At 36.4% G+C, this 21,134-nt stretch overlaps 1 protein-coding gene and 1 long non-coding RNA gene across 2 annotated transcripts in view; one reads left to right on the top strand and one right to left on the bottom strand.

Moving 5' to 3' along the window:
* Positions 1-21,134, bottom strand: part of ADGRL3 (adhesion G protein-coupled receptor L3) — a 575,448-nt gene that overhangs the window by 32,391 nt on the left and 521,923 nt on the right. The window lies entirely within an intron of this gene.
* On the top strand, positions 16,194-19,218 carry LOC134491104 (uncharacterized). Its single transcript, XR_010067286.1, has 3 exons — positions 16,194-16,302; positions 17,372-17,386; positions 18,653-19,218. It is a non-coding gene; the product is annotated as an uncharacterized LOC134491104 (long non-coding RNA).

Raw genomic sequence — 21,134 nt, forward strand, 5'->3', positions numbered from 1 at the left:
ATGCACTGTTTTGCCCAATTGAAGGTTACAGACAGACAAACAGGAGAGTTTTATTAGTATATAGATGGATTAACTCTAAAAATCTTAGAATCACATTTGGTAAGGAATTCTAGCAACACTAACATTAATTTTCTAAATATGGTAATCAAGGCAGGAGGGAGGTTATGTAAGACAGCATGCAAAAGAATGACAGAGTATAATAATTTATACTTTCGAAGCTTACATACCAGACACTTGAAACAAAATAGCCCAGTGAGTCAGTTTTTGAGAATATCCAGGAATTGTGTCAGAAAAGAAGACCAAAAAACAAAAACAAAAACTAAAAATTGAAGGAAGAATTTTTAGAGAGAGACTATGCAACAGAAATAATTAAATTATCATTAATTCCTTGCCATAAAAAATTGAGACCTAAGAGCACTGCAGCACAAAACAAGGTTAGCAACTAGAAGGTTGATAGTCTAATGTACAACAAAGCTAGGATGAGCATCAAAAAGAGCTTATCAAAAAAACTGGCATATATTAAAAGGAAGTAAGGGTATGCAAGCTGCTTCAAAAAGTTTTGAGTGTATAAAATTTTGTGAAAAGTCCAAAAAGTGTGAAACTGAGAAACATCCCATTTTAAAGATTCTGGTAGTGTTCTGTGTCCTTCAAGCTCAGAACATACTTCCAATAGACTCAGATCCTTTCAAAATGAAATGTATTGCATTCTGCTAGAAGGTACATCTGTCTCAAAGTGACCTTTACATATAAGAAGATATGGAATGCCAAGGACACAGCTGTGAACACTTTCTGGGGAGCAGCTCTATACCTTCCCTGGGGTCACTGCGCTTACTGAACATACATAGATGGCCAAGATTTAGCATCTGTCAACATCAAACATTGATGACAGTACTTACTGTGGTGCTTTACAACATGCACAAGTTCAAATGCTGTTTATGTAATAACATGTCCTTGTGATTTAATGTATGTGGGCATGACATCTGGGAAACTAAAAATTAGAAGAGGAGAACATTACAACTTAAAACGAAGAAGGAAAACAGAACATTTAGAAAAATATATATAATATGGACTTGAAGCAGAGAATATGGAGTTCTGGGTTGCTGAACTGGTAATTTCTATTAGGGAAATTGACTTTTTAAGAAAAAAATTACTTAGGAAAGAGACAGGAATTTGGTTCTCTAGTTCTGCTTACAGTCTTGCTCTCAAGTTCTCAAGGAAAGGACCATTTCTGACAATGGAAGTATTCTCAATGACAAGAAAGAACATTGAATTTGGAGATATTAACATTTTTATTCTTCCCTTAAAAATTCATATGAAGGAAGCATCAGCTAAAAGATAACATTATATATTCACTGATTGTGAGACTTCCTCTGGGGAATGTGTTTGTTGCAGGGGATCTTAATGCCAGAATATGATTACTAAATAACACATATTAAAAGTCATATTTCTAATACTAAGAGAACTTAAAAGAGCACTGACCCCTTTTGGGAAATAAAAATATTAATTTTTCTATTTGTACAATATGGTCTGATTCAGTTGCAGTTAAGAGTGGATTGCCAAATACAAAAATATGCACTGTGCAAGCCTACTCACTTGAATGAAGAGGAACTCAATCTTCAGCATAAACACTGACCTGAGAAAGCAGAATATGTCTCTAAATGAACATTATAATCAAATGTTTTTGGAGGATAGAATCAGAATGATAAACCCATCCAAACAATGTTCTTGTAATTAAGCTGATACCTGGTCCAATAACTTTACTGTCCTATTATACTGTCTGAAAATGTTCTTTCTAATATTATTAGCCAGTTTTAGACAGCATGAACAAAAGTCTAGTTCCCAAATCTCAGGAAATAACTCTACTTTGTTTCACACTGGTCAGATCCCAATATAGCTTTTCTTGAGAGTTATCTTTTGTTATTGTAGCATGGCAAGTTTTTTATTCATAAAGATTCTACTGGAAGCCCTTGAGGAAGGACTATGGATCTAGATATACAGTATTTGTTGTGAAATCACAGGAACCTTGTTAATGCTTTCTCCTGCATGTCTGAGCCATAAAACAGTTGGATTATAACTTTCTCCAGATAGGTTTTGAGTATAAAGTCTACCAACTGGCTAACTGTGAAGAGAAAAAATAATCCAAGTATTTGTTCTAATTATCACCTTGTGAGTACTTCCTACTAATTGTTCACTGAAGTATATATCCAGATATTTAAAGTGATTATTAATTTCTCTTTTTTGCAAAAATTGCTACCAGCCTATTATATTTAGGGAACAAAGAATCATACCATCAGAAGACATATTTGCTGGACGACAGTAAAAGCTTAAATAATTAAGTAATGAAGAATAATTTAGACTCCCCAGACATCCTGTCCTAGCTGGGTACAACAAATTAAGATTATGAAACAACCAAAGAATAATCCTTTAGGCCATGCTTCTTGAAGGCACAGTCCTTCTCTCCTGCTTGGAACATAGGAAGAATCTGAGTAACTATTAAAGCAGTTTCATTACTATTTCTATGGACTTAATTCTATGGACAAGATTGAAAACAAGGCAATATGTAAAGAACATGATGCAATCAGATAAAAATAACTAGTATTGGCTAACTCAATTATCTATCTAGATTTTACTCTATTCTGAAATCTAGAACAGCCCTTCAGTATCAGAAAGAAAGAAAAAACCTTTAACCTTGTTTTCTTACTCCACCCCAGATTCCACTGCTTTATTCTGAAAGGGGGAAAACAGAGGCCAGCAGCCGATCATCAATTATTGTGCTGTCAAACTGAGGGCTATCCCCACAACCACTATAAGTGCAGTTAATTATGGAAAATAGATAAATAAATTATGTTAATTGAGACAAAATTCACCCCACACAGAACCATAGAGCAGGCTAAAAGTTTTCAGAATTAAGGTGTTGTGTTCCATCACTCCATCTATATTATGCCTACCTGAAAGCTGAAGATACTCAATATATTTTATTACACTTTCTCTTTGCACATTTCAATTATCAAAATGTTCAATGCTAAGATATCCCTGCAACTTCTTAATAGAGCTGCTATCTGGATTAAAAGAGGAACCTTGGAATAAATTTTGCCGAGGTCTGTTTCCATTAAGCCATTCTTTATATCAAAAGTATTTTAATAAACTGGATAGATTCCTGGGATGCGACAGCTTAGCTGGCAGTGATAAAATTATGGCTTATGAACTCTATATATTCACAATGTGTGCAGTGCTACTATACTTTTCTTGCATGAACTCTTTTGCTCAAAGAGTTAGCTACACTGGATGCAGTATTCGTAACCATTTTTTCTCTAATTAGGTTTTACATCATGATAAATTGATAAACTTGTTTACCTTATTCCTCTATAATTTACTAGTTTTATTTATTAGTTTTATATTTCATATTTCCTCCAGAAGTTCAAATCAGCTACATGGGGATCCTTCTTCATTTTCTCCTTCCAACAACATTGTGAGATAGGTTGGATTGAAAGTGAATGACTGGTCCAAAGTCACATAGCAAGCTTCCATGGCTGATGGTAGACACGAACCCAGATCTCCCCACCCTGGTCCAACATCTTAAGCCTATGAATGTTTTTTCCAGTTACCTTTCCGATCTAGCTAGACTTTGCCTAGCTTTTTCTCTGGTCTGATTTAATACTTTATTTCCACTAATACTCTGGGAGAAATATAAAGGCTTTGGTTTTGTCTGAGTTTAACAATGAAGAAATGGAGATGTGTCCTTTCCTTTTCTAATGTTTATGTTGCCGTAAGTACTAGATGCTTCTATTTTCCATTTTTGAAGACAGCAAGCAGATTCCTGATTTATTCATTACTTTATCTTAAGTCTACCCCATTGTCCTAAAAATGTTATGTGTTCTTGTCTCTTCTACCAGAATTCCTACACCACTTTAAATTAAAAGGTGTACTATGTAAATTAGCATATTAAAAAGCAGCATGCAAGGCTCTAGCATATTCTTTTTCCCAACAATGCCTTCTTTTCTAAGAATAAGCATTCTTAAAAAAACAAGCATTGTGCAATGCCATGCTTTGTTTGGAAGTATGTCCCCCAAAGACAAAGGTTACTTGGGATGGTATAGAAGTAACCAATGTGACTAGAAACAGCCTCATAAGCTTGGTTTCTGATAATTAGTTTTTCTTTCTTTTTTGCATGGCCTTGTGTTTTGTTACCTTTCCTTTCTTTGCATGATCACAGGATCTTTCTAAGAAATACAAAGAACCTGGTGCTGTTACAAGGACATCAGGCTTTTACGTCTCCATCAGGTGTTTGACCTCTCCAACTGTAATGCTGAGAATTACTTCAGACTTTTCAAAGATTAAACAAAGCTGGAAGAACTTTGTTTAGTTCTTCTCGCAAACAAATTTCTAAAAGGAAGCTTTGTTGTTATCTCTGCACGCTCATGCTTAAAGTTGGGAATAAATTATAGTTATTTATAATCAAGTTCTAGAGATCAACTTCTAATATTTATTTATCTATCCCATTTATATAGCTGCCCATCTCATGTAGTGACTCTGAGCAGTGATCCTTCCCCAATTAAATTGTTTCTATATAGTGCATTTACTACTCATATAAATCAATTATTAGGGAACATTTTCATGTTGGCAACAAAGTAATTCATCACTAAAGTTTTAATTATAACATCTGTAAAAAGCATGAAATAAGATGAACTAATTGTCTATAGGCATGGATGGTGCCCTTTCTGGATTCAGGTTTTTCAAAGTTGTAGTATTATAAATAAGGATTACTGATTAGAGTAAGGATTGTTCTGACAAATGACTTATTTAATTGAAATCTGTATGTAAATTTCAGTTCCTATGATTAAAAATGCAATCATTCAATGGTATGTTTCATTAATGGATTGCAACCAAATAGAAGAGAGTTCTTTTAAGTGTGATGGATTAAAAGATGGAACATAAAATGACTAGTGATCTTTGACTCTATATGTAGTGCTGACAATCTCTATTTTACAGGATTTTAAAAAATGTTTTCAAAACATTTGGGATAAATTAGTTGCTGCATTTTTTAATTCATATTGTTGTACAATAGTTTGGGATATTTTTTCATGAAGTATGATTAACAAATATTTTAAGTAAGCTAACACAATGGCTGTAAAAACCTAAGAAAAAAAATAGCAGAGTTCACCCATCTCCAACTATTTATCAATAATTAATAGATTACAAAATATATCTAATTAAAAAGACGATGTTGCAAGATTTATTGTTTTAGAGCAAGGGTAGGTTGATAGGGATATAGAGCCAGACAGAAAATACTGATTTATTTGACAGAAAACTGGTAAGATTACTCAGTGCAACCCTTTCCGTTGCTCAATTTGCATCCATCCCAAGTTAAATAACTGTTTTTCTCCACAGATGGCATACTTCCAAGAAAGCATTGGTCTGCAGTTATTTATCATTTCCATTGGAAAAGAATGTGGGCAAGATGCTTTCTTGTAAATAAGGGTATTAGGGGTTAGAATATTACATGGTGGTAGCTTCATAGGTATAATTTTAAAAAAACAAAACCCAAGGGGCGTGGGATGCCTGGTGCTTCTAAGAGACATGGCCATAGGTCCCTGGGCACCACCTTGGCTACTTCTGCTTTAGATAGATTCCTAAGGACTTGTTTAATTGGATTACTTTGTAATACAAATTATCAGAAAAAGATGATGCAGACTGTTGACAGACTGAAGGAATTAGGAATATTTGGCCTTGAGAATGTTGAAGAGGAATTAGAAGTAGATTGATTTTGTATATGGTAACTGCAGCAAGATTATCGTATGCACAACGATGGCAGAATAATGAAATCCCCACAGTGGAGGAATGGATTGTGAAAATGTCAGAATTTGCAGAAATGGGAAAACTGACCTGTTTGGTCAGAGAAAAAACAAAAACTCTTGAAAGACTGGAAATCTTACATGGACTTTTTGCTGAAAGAAGAAAGAAATGACATGATGATTTATGGATTTGAAGATTAAGAAAGATGTGGATTAAATGAGGGGTTGAAGGGACTTGTATAACACCTAAGAGGGAGGAAGGACAGTAAGACTGTAACTGTCTGTTTAAAAAGAGGTCAGAAATCACCTATACATTTCTTAACTTTAGTTTCTTTTTCTTTTTTTCTTTTTTAGTTTCTTTTTTCGATTTCTCTTTTATTCTATGGAAAAAATTCTTACTAAACATAAAGAAATAAATAAGAGAAAGTTGAGGGGGCAGTGAATAGGAGCACATTCTTCAAAAACCTGAAAGTATCTTACATAGACTCTACTCTTCGTAGCTGCAGGGTGCAAGATATCAAACAAATGAATTTAAGTTACAGGAAAGCAAATTCCAGCTGAATATTAGGAAAAACTCTTTAACAGGTTGAGTAGTTCTATAGTGGAACTAATTGCTCAAAGAGGTAATAGGCTCCCCTTCACTGGGTGGGTTCAGGCAGAGGCTAGACAACCAATAAGAACTACCCTGAAATCTTCCACTGAAGAGGGGATTAGACTCATAACCTAAATGGCTCATTTCAACTCTATGCTTCTGTGGTTCTAAATAAGCTTTTGGATGTTGGCAGCATGTGAAAATTAACAAATCCTATCTGAAGATATATTTATCTTTTATTGGCTTGGTATTATGCTACATTTTGAATTAAGCAACAAGCTGTTCACTGACAGGTAGGTAGAATTTGTAGATAGATAAAGCCACTGGGCTAACATTAATGCTACATTTGCTTTGAACTGTTTACATTTTTTCATGGCATTTGTAGTTGCCTGAAGAAATGTTATATATGAAATCTTTAAAATGTATAAACAAATTAAGGAAACTTATGTTTATAAACAAATTTAAGAGGTGTTTTAAAAGATGAAAACAGCAACATAATACATAGAAATGCTCTGTTCTCTAAGGTAAATTAAACAAGTTGGGGAAACAAAAAGTGTCATGAATATGTGTATAGCTTCTCTAAGTCTATTTTTGCTCCTTAATTGCTGTGCAGGCAGATACGTATAATGTGATTCTGTATGTTACCAGGGTGAAAGGTATGGATGGAACAATAAGAAGGAAAGAAAATACTAGTTATAATTAGAAGATAATCTTTGAATATGAGTTAACATGCTTTTGATTTTTTGATGTGATATTTTGGGATATTTCAAAATGGCTGTTCAGCTGCTCACAATTAAGAGATTCTCAAGTGTCAATTTGGGATAAACAGAGAGACCTATCCCTATTGCAAATTAGGATTGTATCATGGGATGGGCTTATATGATCATTTTTGCATTAATCCATGTAATTTATGTAAACATTTTTTTTTTAAAAAAGGCAGTTTGGTCTAGTGGTTAAGGTGCTGGGCTAGAAACCAGGAGTCTGTGAGTTCTAGTCCTGCCTTAGGCATGAAAGCCGGCTGGGTGACCTTGGGCCAGGCACTCTCTCTCAGCCCAACTCACCTCACAGGGTTGCTGTTGTGGGGAAAACAGGAGGAGGAAGGAGCATTAGGTATGTTTGCCGCCTTGAGTTATTTATAAAAATAATAAAGGTGGGATAAAAATTAAATAAATAAAAATAAATAAAAAATTAAAATAATAATCAGGAAAACTTGCAGACAATAAATTAGAAAATAGTTAGAGATGTGTGGAATTCCTATATACATATCCAGAAAACATTTTCAAATACTCAGTGTACTTATTCATTCATTTCTACGGAGTTCTTTAATTCTAAAGACATCTTTGAAAAAGTTGCAACTGTCAGTCAAAGATGCAGGTTTCAGTTTTGTTAAAGTTCAGTTTTCCGTTTTCTACCGCTATTGACTAATACCAGATTTTGGATTTTAATTTAGCAGAAGTTCTCTGGGCCCTTTTGGAATATTTGTACATAACACCTTTAGTTAATGGGATTGTCTGGGATTCAAAATAAAATAGATTTGCTATATCTCCTGTTACTATTGATTCAAATGCACTTTGATCCTTTTTCTCATGCTAAATTGATACTATGGGGTAATCCAGATTTTTAAATTTTAAATTGATTTAAAAATGCCCTTATGGAAAATCTGGATGGGCACTAGGGTCTCTACTTTACATCAACTACTAGATGATAACAATACATCTTTATCATTTTCTATGTTAAAAAAATAAACATTTGTCAGTTGCCACCTCCTGGCAGTATGTACAGTTAAACCATTTATTGATATCTTGACTTGGACCAGTGGCATTTTCAGCCTCAAAGGCACTAAAGTAATTAGAAAAGATTATCAAATTCAATGAGACCCCAAAGTCCACAATTTGTCTTTATAAATATTTATAAATATTTATAAATCAATTCAAGATGCAAACTTGAAAGACTAATGTCATAAGGAACTAGAGACCCCCATTTTGCCTAGACAGTGGGAAAATGCTTTAACTTCAATGCTGAAAACTTCATTTGATCTTAGATTATGGCTTATACAACAAAAAATAATACTATGGACTTCGTGGAGCTCATTCTGTTTGTACAGAAAAAGACTGAGTAAATCACTGTGCTGTTGGAGATGGACCAAATTTACATGAAATCATTACAACCTATGTTTTGCAATGTCCTAAATAATAATTTTCTGGGAAAAAGTAATTACATATATTAATTTGAAACAAAGTTTAATACTTTCTGATGCACACATTCTTTGGAATCTCATACCTACTGCATGGAAACTGACAGCTGGACAATGGAAACGGATTCTCTGTGCCCTTACTGTTGCCAAGAGATCAGTTCTTCAACACTGAAAAGACGCATTTATGGCCCCAATTACCCAGGGAATTGAAGAGTGGATTTTACTTGCATCTTATGAATGAACTGCCTATAAACATTGCAGGGGCAACTGCAATGAAATGTGGTTATCTTTTATTGGAACTGTTATATTAAAAAATCATATACATTCATCTATCTATGCAAGATAATCATGCAGTTTATCTTGTTGTAATTGTATTGTTTCTTCTTTCTGTGTTTTGTGTTTATTTCTCTTATTTTTTCTGTTCTCAGTTATTAAAGAAAGAAAAAAAGAAAAAGAAAAAAGAAAATAGAGCTTTGGTGCTAGTCTTGGGTGCAGTTTAACGTATCCATAAATCTAATACAATTGATCATTTTACTAGCTTCAGCTGAAAAGGATGTGAAACTGCAATGAACAATTTGATTCCTATAAAAACAGACTGCTTAAAGAACTTTGTCTGGATTGCCTTATTAACAGTGAGTTAGCACCAGGCTTTCAATCTGTCAGATCTCTTCTATACCCCTTATTTCCCAACACTAAAAAAATTAATCTATATAGCTCCAGACATTTCTCTCACTGAGGGACTCATTTATTTTCATAGAAGTCTAACAAGGCTAAAAATCCAGCCTTTAAGAATTATAAACTTCCTGGTCACTCAAGGTTCAAAACTAATTAAGTGACTAGGATTCTTCCTCAGCCTGCTGTTTGGTATAAGTGAGTTACCACTCAGTGGTAACTTGTTAAGTTTTTCTTCCAGGTGTAACAAATGAAAACTATTTCTATTGATTTGCCATTATGGTATAAACCTCAGTCAGAACTGGAAGGGTATATATTTTTGCACAGACAGAATCCCTGCCCGTTTACCATAACCCCTCACCCAGTTCATGGTCCTTGCAATAGTGGACAGCATGATGGAAAGTTCCTGCTTTCCTCTGCTATAGTTCTTCCTTTTAATCAGCTTTGTTATGTTAACTTGCTTCAGAATTAATTGGCTGATGCACATTAGCAAATGTGTTTTGGTGGATACATGAATAACTCCATTGGAATTAACACCAATGAGAGAGAGAACCATAGAGTTTTAGAGTTAGAAGGGACCACAAGGTCCATCTAATTCAACCCTCTCCAGTGTGCAAGCAAACCAGTTAAACAACCTTGAAAGGTGGTTATCCATCTCTTCTTAAAAATCTCCAGAGGTGGACAACCCCTTATATTATACTTGACTTCATGCCTTATCATATCTAGCTCACCTTGCTTGTTATTCATACTTTGTGTATTAGTGTAGCATAAAGAAATCCAGCCTTGGAAAAGGAAGATAGCAATGGACAATTAAGGGAGGGAAAAAGATGACTTAGTTCTGGGAAAGTGGGAAGTATAATAATACAGAACATTCCTGGAATTCCTTCTGCATCTGTTTCTTGACCATGGTTACCTCACAGGGCTGACATGTAGAGTTGTTATGTTAAATGGGTTGGATTTCCTGTATTCAGTCTCTCCTTTTCTTTACGCCTGGGTTTTCTTAGCTTCTTCGTTTAAGTAATATTTTCCAAAAGACTTTGCTTTACTGCTGTATGTAACTTATTACGTGTCAATTTGTTACTCATCTATGGTTCTTGTAACTCCTGCCACCTTCAATTCTAGTTTAAAGCCCTCCTGACCAAATTACCTAGCTGCCACCCAAAGATGTATGGACTTTCCCTCCTTAAGAAGATGAATTCCATCCCTCTAGAGCAGCCACATACCCTTGAGGTTTTTACCATTGTTGAGAAATGAAAACCACTTTTGCTTGCACCAACTTTGCAACCAGTTCACTTGAATCTTTTCCCTTTTTCTTGATAGGTTTTTGCCTTCAAAGGGAAGTACCAATTGAGAACATCGCCAGAGCCCCAAGATCCTTCACTCTCCTTCTCAAAGCTGTGAAGTCGTTCTTGCTATACTGGAGTCCTGCATTGCAATATCATTTGTAGTCATATGGATGAGTAGAAAGGGTCTGTGATCAGCAGGTCCAATGAGTTTTGTCAGTCTTTCCACCATAACTTGGATTTGGGCTGCTGGGAGACAGAATATATGTTGAAATGAAAAGTCTGGATGAGAATTGGGAACTTCTGTTGCTCTCATGAGGGAATCATCTACAAATAGAACCTTCTTTTTGGTGGTTGGTGATGGATCATTTTCACTGTGAAAAGGTGACAAAGTTTTAACTTTGGAGGACTTGGAATTCACTCATATTTGCAGAAGCTTCTATGGATGGTGGAGATTGGAATTGGTTGGTAAGTTCTACAGGAATGGTCTGCTTTGTGATTATTTTGCTTTTGAAGATGACACATGGCCAGATGCTTTGGTGAAGTTGTATGCTCTCCTGCTTGTAGTGAGCAGTGTCATCCACACTGCTATTCATCTTGACAAATAAGGTGTAGGGATGATGCTCTGGCCTCTAATCCACCAATTTTTGCTTTCAGAACTTCCATCAATTGCCTCCAGATGAAGTCCACTTTATTTTGGGGAGAAGAAGAAACATGGCACATTTGTTGCGGGTGACTGCCGGAATTTTTGGCCATGATGCCACTTATACGTTTTCCTGAGGTAAGGTTAAATGACTCATATCTCCCTGTCTCACTCATTCTAGATGACCCCTGATGTAATTCTCTCCATTTTCCTAGAATTCTTTATTTTCCTTTGATGTTTGCTCTTCGTCAGGCCTGGATAGAAACAGCCAAGGCTCAGGCTCAGTTTTCTTTCACTGGATCTGATTTTTTCTTTAATTAAGTCTTGATTATTTCACCAGCAATTTCCACAGATCTAAGGCTACTGGAGGTTAGATACGCTAAGGGGAAAAACCAATAATACTTTGGAAACTTATGGAAGTTTGAGGGCTTTTGAGGAAGAAACTGCAACCCATTGCACTTTGGGTCTGTGTTAGAAAACATGGACTTGAAGTGTGAAATGTTATATAGATAGGCCTCCAGGCTTTCCAGCTGAGCGGTTTTTGGGAAGTACTGGCCAAAAGATACCATTGTCCTAAGCAAAGGAAAATATCTATGCAATAGGATATGCTTGTACCACACACAAATAGAATGGGAGCCCTAACTCCCTCAAAGGCTTTTCTAGATTTATTTATTTTACTAGGCCTATGAGCTGTTTCAATCATGTTTGACTCTGAATGATTTATACTCCAGAAAAGTAGATTAAACGCTAAGCATGACAACAGAAACACAACAAAATAACAAAATCTACACAATAACATCCCAAGTGCTAAGGAACAACCATAACACATGCACCCTCCAGGAGAGACTAAGGCCACCCCCTCAGCCCCTGAATGCCTGCTCACACATTTATGTCTTAAGGGATTGACAAAAGACTGGCCAACTTGGGCTGGTATGACATCAGGAGGAAAGCTGTTCCAGAAAAAGGGGTCTTGACCCTCCACTCACAGCCCTCTTGAACCCCGCCACAGGGAAGACCCTCCATGGGAAATCTCTTGCCACCCACTTTATTCCAGAGAAGGCCTCTTATTGCAATGGTCTACTCAAGGGAAGGCAAGTAGCAAACCTGCTTTTTTCTCACTAGCTTAGCCAGGCAGCAGGCATGTGCTGTGGGCTAAATTGCTTGCCAGAATGAGACTTAGTGGTTCATTTAGAATTCAAGTTTTATCAGGTAAATAAAGGTTAAAGAACTGGACCAGAGCTGAAGACAAAAGGAGAAAAGAAAACAGTAAGAAAAAACAATGTCTTCCACAGAATTTACTTACCGGTCAGGAATACACAGACAGAATGAAGGCAGAGTAAGTAGAACAAAGTATAACCAGTACATAGCTCAAATGATTTTCATTAAATAAAATCCAAAACTCTAATAAGAGCCCAACATCACTATTCCCTATATTGAATTTTTTTTTTCCAGGCTGTCCAGTCTCAGATTCTAAGGACTGGGGGCTTTGATTTAGCAGGAGCCAGCACGGGTGGAGATGTTTTAGCTCCTCCTGTGGGAGAAAAGGCAGAACAGGGGAGAAAAAAAAAAGGAGCTGCCCCTTCCTTTTCTGAAAAGGTTTTCTGATTGGCTCTTCAGCATTTGATTTTCCCAGAGTTTGTGTCAGCCCACTATCTAGACTGACAGGTTATTGTCGGATTGGCAGAAAAGATTTCTGAGGCATCTGGGGTTCATGACAAGGGTTCAGCGCCCAGACATAAATCATACAGGTAGTCCTCGTTTAGCGATTGCCTTATTTAGCAACTGTTTGCAGTTATGACGGTGATGAAAAAGTAACTTTGTAACCAATCCTCGCATTAACAACCCTTGTTGGTCTGTAAAGCAAAGGAAAGCTGAAGTAAAGATCATAACCACAGTTGCCACTTCACTTCACTGCTTTGCTTAATGACTGAGTTGCCAGTCCCAGTTGTGATCATTAAAGTAGGATTACCTGTACTGTTTTATTGTTGTTTTAAATTTTATTAACTGGGATGGTAAGGTGGTTCACTAAACATGCCAAATTTTGAGATGTTCTACATCAAGCTTTAATTCTCTGGCTATGCGTTTGTATGCGACATGGTATCTTTTTGCTGTGTGAGCCAGGTATCCTGCAGCTTTTAATTAGAGGCAAGAAAACCGACCACGGTAGATTTTCTACTCTAAGTTCCATATTCGTATTAGTGGTTGTTTGGAAAGCACATTTGCAACAATCAACCCCCCCCCCCCCCGGACTTGATCTGAGGGCATCTACCTGTCCCACCAGAGGCTCCTGCCTATCAATTGATGTCATTGATACATCTAGGACCTAGGAGGTGTGCCTTCTTTGTAGTGGTGCCTGTCCTATGGAATACTCTCCCCACTAGCATCCAGAGGGACCCAACCCTCCTGGACTTCTAAGAGGCCTGAAGACATTGCATGTCCCCCAGGCACTGGGCCAGGATGTGAGTTGAGCCCAACACATGTACAGTTGGGGTAAGGTTATTATGGTGCCTGCTTAGAGTGTGATGTTATTTATTTATTTATTTAATTTTAATCCCGCCTTTATTATTTTTATAAATAACTCAAGGTGGCGAACATACCTAATACTCCTTCCTCCTCCTATTTTCCCCACAACAGCAACCCTGTGAGGTGAGTTGGGCTGAGAGAGAGTGACTGGCCCAAGGTCACCCAGCCGGCTTTCACGCCTAAGGCGGGACTAGAACTCACAGACTTACTAACTTGGAGGAGGGTTAGGGTTCTTCTTACTAAATTATATGAGTTTGATTGATGTTAGCTGCTCAGGATTATATTGTGATGAGTGCCCATATACACCTTTTAGATAGGCAGACAGACAGAGAGACAATTGCCCATACTTGATATTTCTCTTACTGAGGGATGGGATTATCATTTACTTCTAAAAATAGGGAACAGAGGCTTAGTGTCTATCAAAGAACAGACTATTTAAAAATTCTGCTGGAATTTTCACACTTAAAATCACTCAATGAGTTTCTATGGCTAATTTAATTTGGGTTATTTTGGAGGTAGCCCAATTTGACCCAGTGCTTTCATTCAGACCAAGCTTCAGATAAATGGAGTTCCATTTCTCCAAAGTCTAGTATGGGGCAATACTCAAATGGTTGTAATTTTTTTGGTCAGAATGTGATGAAATCTACAGGCAATTTGGATCATTATGAAAGGAAGAAACATGCCAAGTTTTATAAAAATTGTGCATGGTTTTCAAGCTATGCATGTTTAAAAAACAATATTTAAAAAGGGCCTATAACTGAGTTTCTTTTGGGCTGAATGCATAGAAATTTGCCCTGAAAATTGTCTCTCTAGGGAAGAATATCCATGCCAAATTTCAGACAGATACCCTGAGGACTTTTTGTTTAAAAAGAAGGTAGTTTTGCAAGGAATGATGATGTCCCTTCCTAAATGAGGTGCAGTTGGTTGTTGGAGCTGAGGTGGAAGTATAAGAGATGAACTTGCTGGTCTTTCCCATGATGTTGGTCATTAGGCAAGGCCAGCTTGCTAATGCAGCTAACATAAAAACTCACACAATTAATCAGGATAAATAATTTTAATTATTGTGCTAGGGATTTCTTTCTACCCCCACAATATCTCTGCTTTCTAGGGAACTATGTCAGGGCTAATCAACGGTCATGATTATGACTCTGATTTGAGGGCAAATCAGTCAGTTGCTGAATTCAATATTCTCCCTCCCTTTCACATCATGGAATTTTACATAAATGACAAAAATATTTGTCTTGTGTATGTGTGTCTGTGGGCACATAACTCTGCCACTTTTGCTCCATAGAAATACTATATGTTGGGATCAGAGTTTTTGTAACTTCAGAATCAGTTGTAGAGGACTTTATAGGAGTTCACAGATACGAATTGATCCTGAAAACGAATTTGAAGAGTAGAATGAATCCAGAGAAAAACTCCAAGATTCCACAATCTACTATGGTCTGAACATGGGGACTTCAACATATTGGTGATCTGTTGAAATCTCTCTATCTAATGAAACACCTGCATATCAGGAGAGCATTTACCAAGAAACTCAGATTTAAAGTATGAGCAAGATAAATCCTGTGATCACATTTGGCCAAACAATATTTTCTTAAATTGCATATAAATTCATGTGAAACAATGTTAAACAAAAATAACTTTGGGTAAAGAGTATGCAAACTTAATACATAATTAAATGAACCATTCTGCCATTCAGTTTGCTCCCAGGGACCATATGTTTCTTTTTTTCACAATTAAATCTCCAGCTGAAAATATAGACTATAACTTTAACAGAATAAGGTAAAAATCAGAATATAGACATGTGGCACAGATGAACACATTTGAATTGTAATGTTGCAGTCCTGTATATGCTTATTTGGGAGTAAATCTCTTAAAATTCATTGGGACTTCTTAGTAGACGTATGTAAGATTCTACGAGGGAGAAATGTAGTCCAGAACTGATTTATCTGGCTTAATAATTATGTAGTTGTAGCATCTTATAATGATCACATAATATTTGCAAGGAAAAATGCTTAATCATTTCTTTTGCACAGCTTTATGGTAAATATAAAATATAATGATCACATTGTTCTTGGATATGAGTTAATTTTTGAAAATAAAATAGTCACATGCTTAATATTATAGTTACTTAATAGTAGCTTTTGAATGCAATTAAATTAACTTCAAAACATAACATATATTTTATCTCTCTGGATGAAAGAGAAAGCATTGTTTACCTATTTCAGGATCTTTGAGGTGACTGCTGTGGCCTAAATTTCAGGCAACCTTACAAGGTATGAAACAACCTTGACTGTAATTAATAACATCTCTGCATTCTTCTGCAGGATAATGAGATCAATCTGGGTCACATGGAATGATATACTGCACTAATCAGCTACAGCTTTTGAACTGGAATATCCGGCTCTACTGATTTCAGTGGAATGTAAAGACAGTCAAATTCAATTTATTACTGTGAAATTTTTTGAGGGCAACACGTCTGAATTATATTGTCCTCCTTTAATTATGCTTTGAATTTTGAAAACCAACAGTAAAAGGCGGTTTCAACATCACTTACCTTGGCAGTGCTCCTGTTTCTCAAATGAACAATTGACAAATAAGTATGCAAGAGATTAAATGGATAGAACTGATCAAATGGAAGACTAAATAAAACTGAAAATATTAAAATTAAAAAATACATAATGTGAATAAGTAGGATGAAAAAGTATCTTCCAAAATTAATTTGGATATTTTGTCAAAAAGCCTGGAAAAAATGGAAGGAGTTTGTGAAATGCATGGGGAAATATTTGTGTTCAATAACAAATAAAGAAAAAAAAACAGAAAAGAAAGAAAAACTGTCCATAAAGCACATCATGGGACTCTCATTAAAACAATGAGGGAAACTCCACCACACCTGGTGTGTTGTACATGCTGACAGAAGGGTTGTTATAGACGGCCGATTCCCCGAGCAAAGTGTTATAAGGGTTGTTAGTGCCATGAGGACGAAGGAGAGCATTGGTTATAAGATGGTTAGCCATGGCTCCTGGAGCAGCCAAGAGAAAGACAAAACAAAACAACAAAAAAGCAAAAAAAAGTCAATCAGGCAAATTTGAATTAAAAAAAAAGAAAAGAAAATATTCAGACTGACAACAATTTAAACAGTCCTGATTAAAAGCAGCCAGTTAGTTCAAGCGGCAAACTAAATGCCACCAAAGCAGACACTGCTGACAATGAAGACAGAAATGGATTGCGGTGATGCAAAACCAACTTTTGGGAATGTAAGTTGAAGAGGTACTTTGCATGCTTGCCACATTCAACCCCTGGTGAGAAACTCGGTAGGAAAAGCCAAACAAATATAAAGAAGACAGCCAAAACAAAATGGCATAATTAACACCATCAGGTTAGTCACAGTTTTTCTTCAGATTTCTCTAGATTCTGGGCAAAACGATTTAGGACATTTAATTAATACCAGAAAAGGTAACAAAGACTGCTTAGAGTAATAATGCTATAACATTTATATCATAGAACTCCAGTGTACTTTTCTAACAGGACCTCCCCTAGATCAGGATGTACCTCTGGGGAATACTTTGTGATGACTGAGAAGTGTGATACAGAAGCCTGTTATACCACATTCAGATATTATGGTTTCCCATTCCATATTTATAGTTCTGTTTTTTTTTTTACAGGGAGCTAACTCTCAGACTGGTAAGTAGCCAAAAATGGCAAATTTTCCAGATTGAACAATTGGTTATGCGCCATCAAGTTGTTGTCTACTCTTAGCGACCCTGTAGATAGATTTTCTTCATGATGATCTGTCCCTAACCTGGTCCTTCAACTCTTCCAATGGTGCACTCCACAAGGCCCAATTTGAATCAAGGGTTACCTTGTCCCTTGAGTTAAATTAATCCACCCATCACAGAAATTATTTCCCTTTTTTATAATTCAGTGATCCCAGATATGAAAACCCTTATCTATAGACATTAGATTCCAGAGAAATTTCATATGGGCAATTAAAAAATCAACCAGCCCAAGAATGTCATTAAAAGGTAACTGTAGGCCCTATCACATTGGAAAAACCCAAGAGAAGAGTATCAGGCTAATTGGGACTACAGATAGAAAATAAATCCTGAAATATGTCGTGGATATTAAAAAAAACAAACGCCATATATGCCAGGGCAGGAAGAAATGCCATGAACACCATTTCAGAAAATGTAGTGTAATTAAAAAAAACAACAACTGTTTTTGCCCAGCATGACAGTAAAGTGGCAAGTTCCAGAGCCTGCCTAAAGAAACAGTCTAATTAAAAATTACTGTCTTGCTGTGACACTTTCCTTCATTTTAACAGATTTGGCATGGTAAGTGCCAAACATTTCAAGAATTGCTGTTTTAAAAAAAATGATCACCTTCTGCCAATGATTGGCACAAGGTGAGATTCTGATGTAAGTCCAGAATGCTGGCCTTGTGCAAGAAATAATCCTGCAGTGCTTTGGGGCCAGAGAAGTGATTGGTGGGTGGGTGTTCTGATGGCACACTGTCCAGTTGACTATCAAATGCTATAGGAACTATGGGAGAGAAAAGAATGGTGACAATAATGATACACAAGCATCCTTTAACCTGATGAAATTAACCTGGAGAAATGCTCAGTATCTTGGAAAACAGGGAGTGAAGGCGTCCTTGGTGCTCCGATTGGGGGCCTAGAAAAGCTTGGCATCAGTGAAAAGGGGCATGTCATTATTAATTTTTGGAAAACTAGACTTCCCCCTACCAAATTAAAGCCAAGCAAATGGAAATCACTTCAGGTATGGAATTTTCTTATTGGAAATATCATCTACAGGAAACCCAGTGCCTTTCAGTCCAAAATAATTGTAGATGATTCACTTGCATATCCCTGCTAAGTTAACCCATTTGCAGATTATGATGTTGAATTAAATCTTTGAAAGCCCATGTTTCTGTTTTTTTCCAACATCAAAGGCATCTTACAATAATCTACAGTATAAATCTACACATACAGAGTACAACAAAATTAATGCAATTAAAATTAATACCAAAATTAAAATCAATCAGTGATATGCTTTTACCATCTTCCTAAATCATTGAAGAGGGGAGCAAACGACCTGCTTAGGGAGTGTGTTCCAGAGCCTGGGAGCCACAAAGGAGAAGGGTTCCCTTTCCTGCAGACCTGAACATCAGACCTCTGACGATGGGGGCATCTTCAAAAGCCTCTCCTGCTGACTGAAGTAACCTTTCCCCCAATTGCTGAAAGTGGCATACAGAAGGCTCCCTGATGCAATTTGATATTCCTAGCAACAAGCTTGTGAGACAGTGGCTACCCTGAAATCACCCAATGAGTTTCCATGGCTGAAGACTGATTTGAACCCAAGGCTCTCTGGTCTTCACCACTATACCACATGGAAAGTGGAATGGATGTTTTTTAAAATATTGACAAAAATTGTACAGTTTAAAAACTGCAAGTTTGAAACTCTACAACTGTACATTTTAAAATAAAAATAACTGCACTCTGGTGTTGTATTTTGAAATTAATATCCTTATTTCAGAATTAAAATTTGAGCTTTGTTGCCAAGATCTGTATGCCATATCCCAGGGTGATGCAAATCATATGGTTACCAAGTTACATTTTATAAATCTACACATACTCACTTCCCACCCTTCTTTAGTTTATAGTGAACAATGACTTAGGGCAGACTCCCCAACCTGTTCTCCTTCCAATGGATTACAACTCCCATCACCCTTAGCCAGCATAGCTATCCAAGTTCAGCAGGTTGGGGAAAGGTGACTTACAGTGACAATATGCATGAAGTGTGATGGAACTCGTTTGAATGCATACTCATTGCTCTGAGAATAAAAACTCATAATTGAGTTCCAAATCTTCAAACCATTTCTGCTTCAGAATGAAGAGAGTGTCAAAGAGTATTAAAAATGATTTCAATACACATTTTGTGTACTGAAAACAAGTGTAGCAAATTCTGGGTAAAAGCAACTACATGACATTTGAGAAGCTGATCTGTTTTACTTATTATTGTAAGACTTCCTAGATATGTTTATAGTGATTAAAAGAAAACATGAAACTAAAATGCATGGGGCATGAGAAAGAAGTCTGAGCAATAGGAAGAAAAAAACTCAACCTGTAGTATGTTCTCCATATTTTAGCAGCTGTGCTATCAACTTTAATGAACAAAATAATTGTTCAAGGGCTGTTCCTGGACCATTTGTGGTATCACATGGAACTACCTTCTACCACCAAAAAACAATGATTCATGCCATTTTTTAGATTGCCAGAGACAATTTTCTGTTAAGAGAAGCTTTCTTCATGCCTGCTTCCTCAGGCCTTTTGTTGAAAAGGATGAAAGGAAAATGGCATTTCTGCCATAACTGTCACTTTTTTGGAACTCTAGGATATGAATTAGTACAACTTATAGTCTTAATTCATCAGGTCAAGGGTTTGAGCCTGAGATCTTGCTGTTTATCACTTAAGCACAGTCGGGGTTTCACTTAGAGACTGCTTCACTTAATGACCAAGTTGCCAGTCCCAATTGTGGTCATTAAATGAGGACTATCTGTAATTGGCAGTATGATTTGTTACCATGAAAGACTTCCTTCTAAGCTTGGGATGGTGCACAGACAGTTTGGTTCACATTATAATATTAACCTACCTAGTTAATTAATTAAATAATTAAGTTAATTAATTAAACTATTACATCATTACCCTTCAATTTCCACATTTTTCCCTAATCAAAAAATGGTGCAGAAGGAGAGCTGAAGGGGGCCACTTAGTCCATCAAGCCCAACTCCCTGCTCAGTGGAGGAATCCAAATTAAAACTTCCTTTCCAGTCTTTGCTTGAGCACATCTTGTGAAGGAGAAATCACTACTGTCCTTGGTAACTGGTTAGGACACTTTTCCTAAAATTGGAAAAAGCGCAGTCTACCTTTTTGTAACATAAGAGCATTATTCTGCATTCTGTACTCTGGAAAGAGCCTTGATCTTTTTTCTGTATGACACCAGACTTGAAAATTTCTATCACCTCTCCTCTCTGTTGATTATCCTCAAGAGTAAATATGCCTTGTTCTCTTACTCTCTCTTCGTACGGCTTAGTTTACAGTCCCTGATCATCCTCTTTGTTTTTCTTTGCACTTTGCTCTCTGACTGTTTCTTAAAATGTGGCGCCCAGAACTGGAAGCTGTATCCAAGAGGGGCCTTTAATCACTTCTGAAGGGAGTGGAAATATTTCCCTTTGATTTGGAAACTATACTTTCACTGATGCAGTCCTGCACTTGTTTATCCCTTTTTAGCAGCCATGTCTGCTGACTCATTAATTACTTTCAGATCAAATACAAGGCCCAAATACATTTCACATGCACAGTTACCGTCATCCCCATCCTATATTTGCTTTCTTTTTTGTAAGTGAAAACCTTTGCTTTTGCCTTTGTAATAAT

The sequence above is a fragment of the Candoia aspera genome, chromosome 2 (assembly GCF_035149785.1).
Source record: "Candoia aspera isolate rCanAsp1 chromosome 2, rCanAsp1.hap2, whole genome shotgun sequence".
NCBI classification, from domain to species: Eukaryota; Metazoa; Chordata; class Lepidosauria; order Squamata; family Boidae; genus Candoia; species Candoia aspera.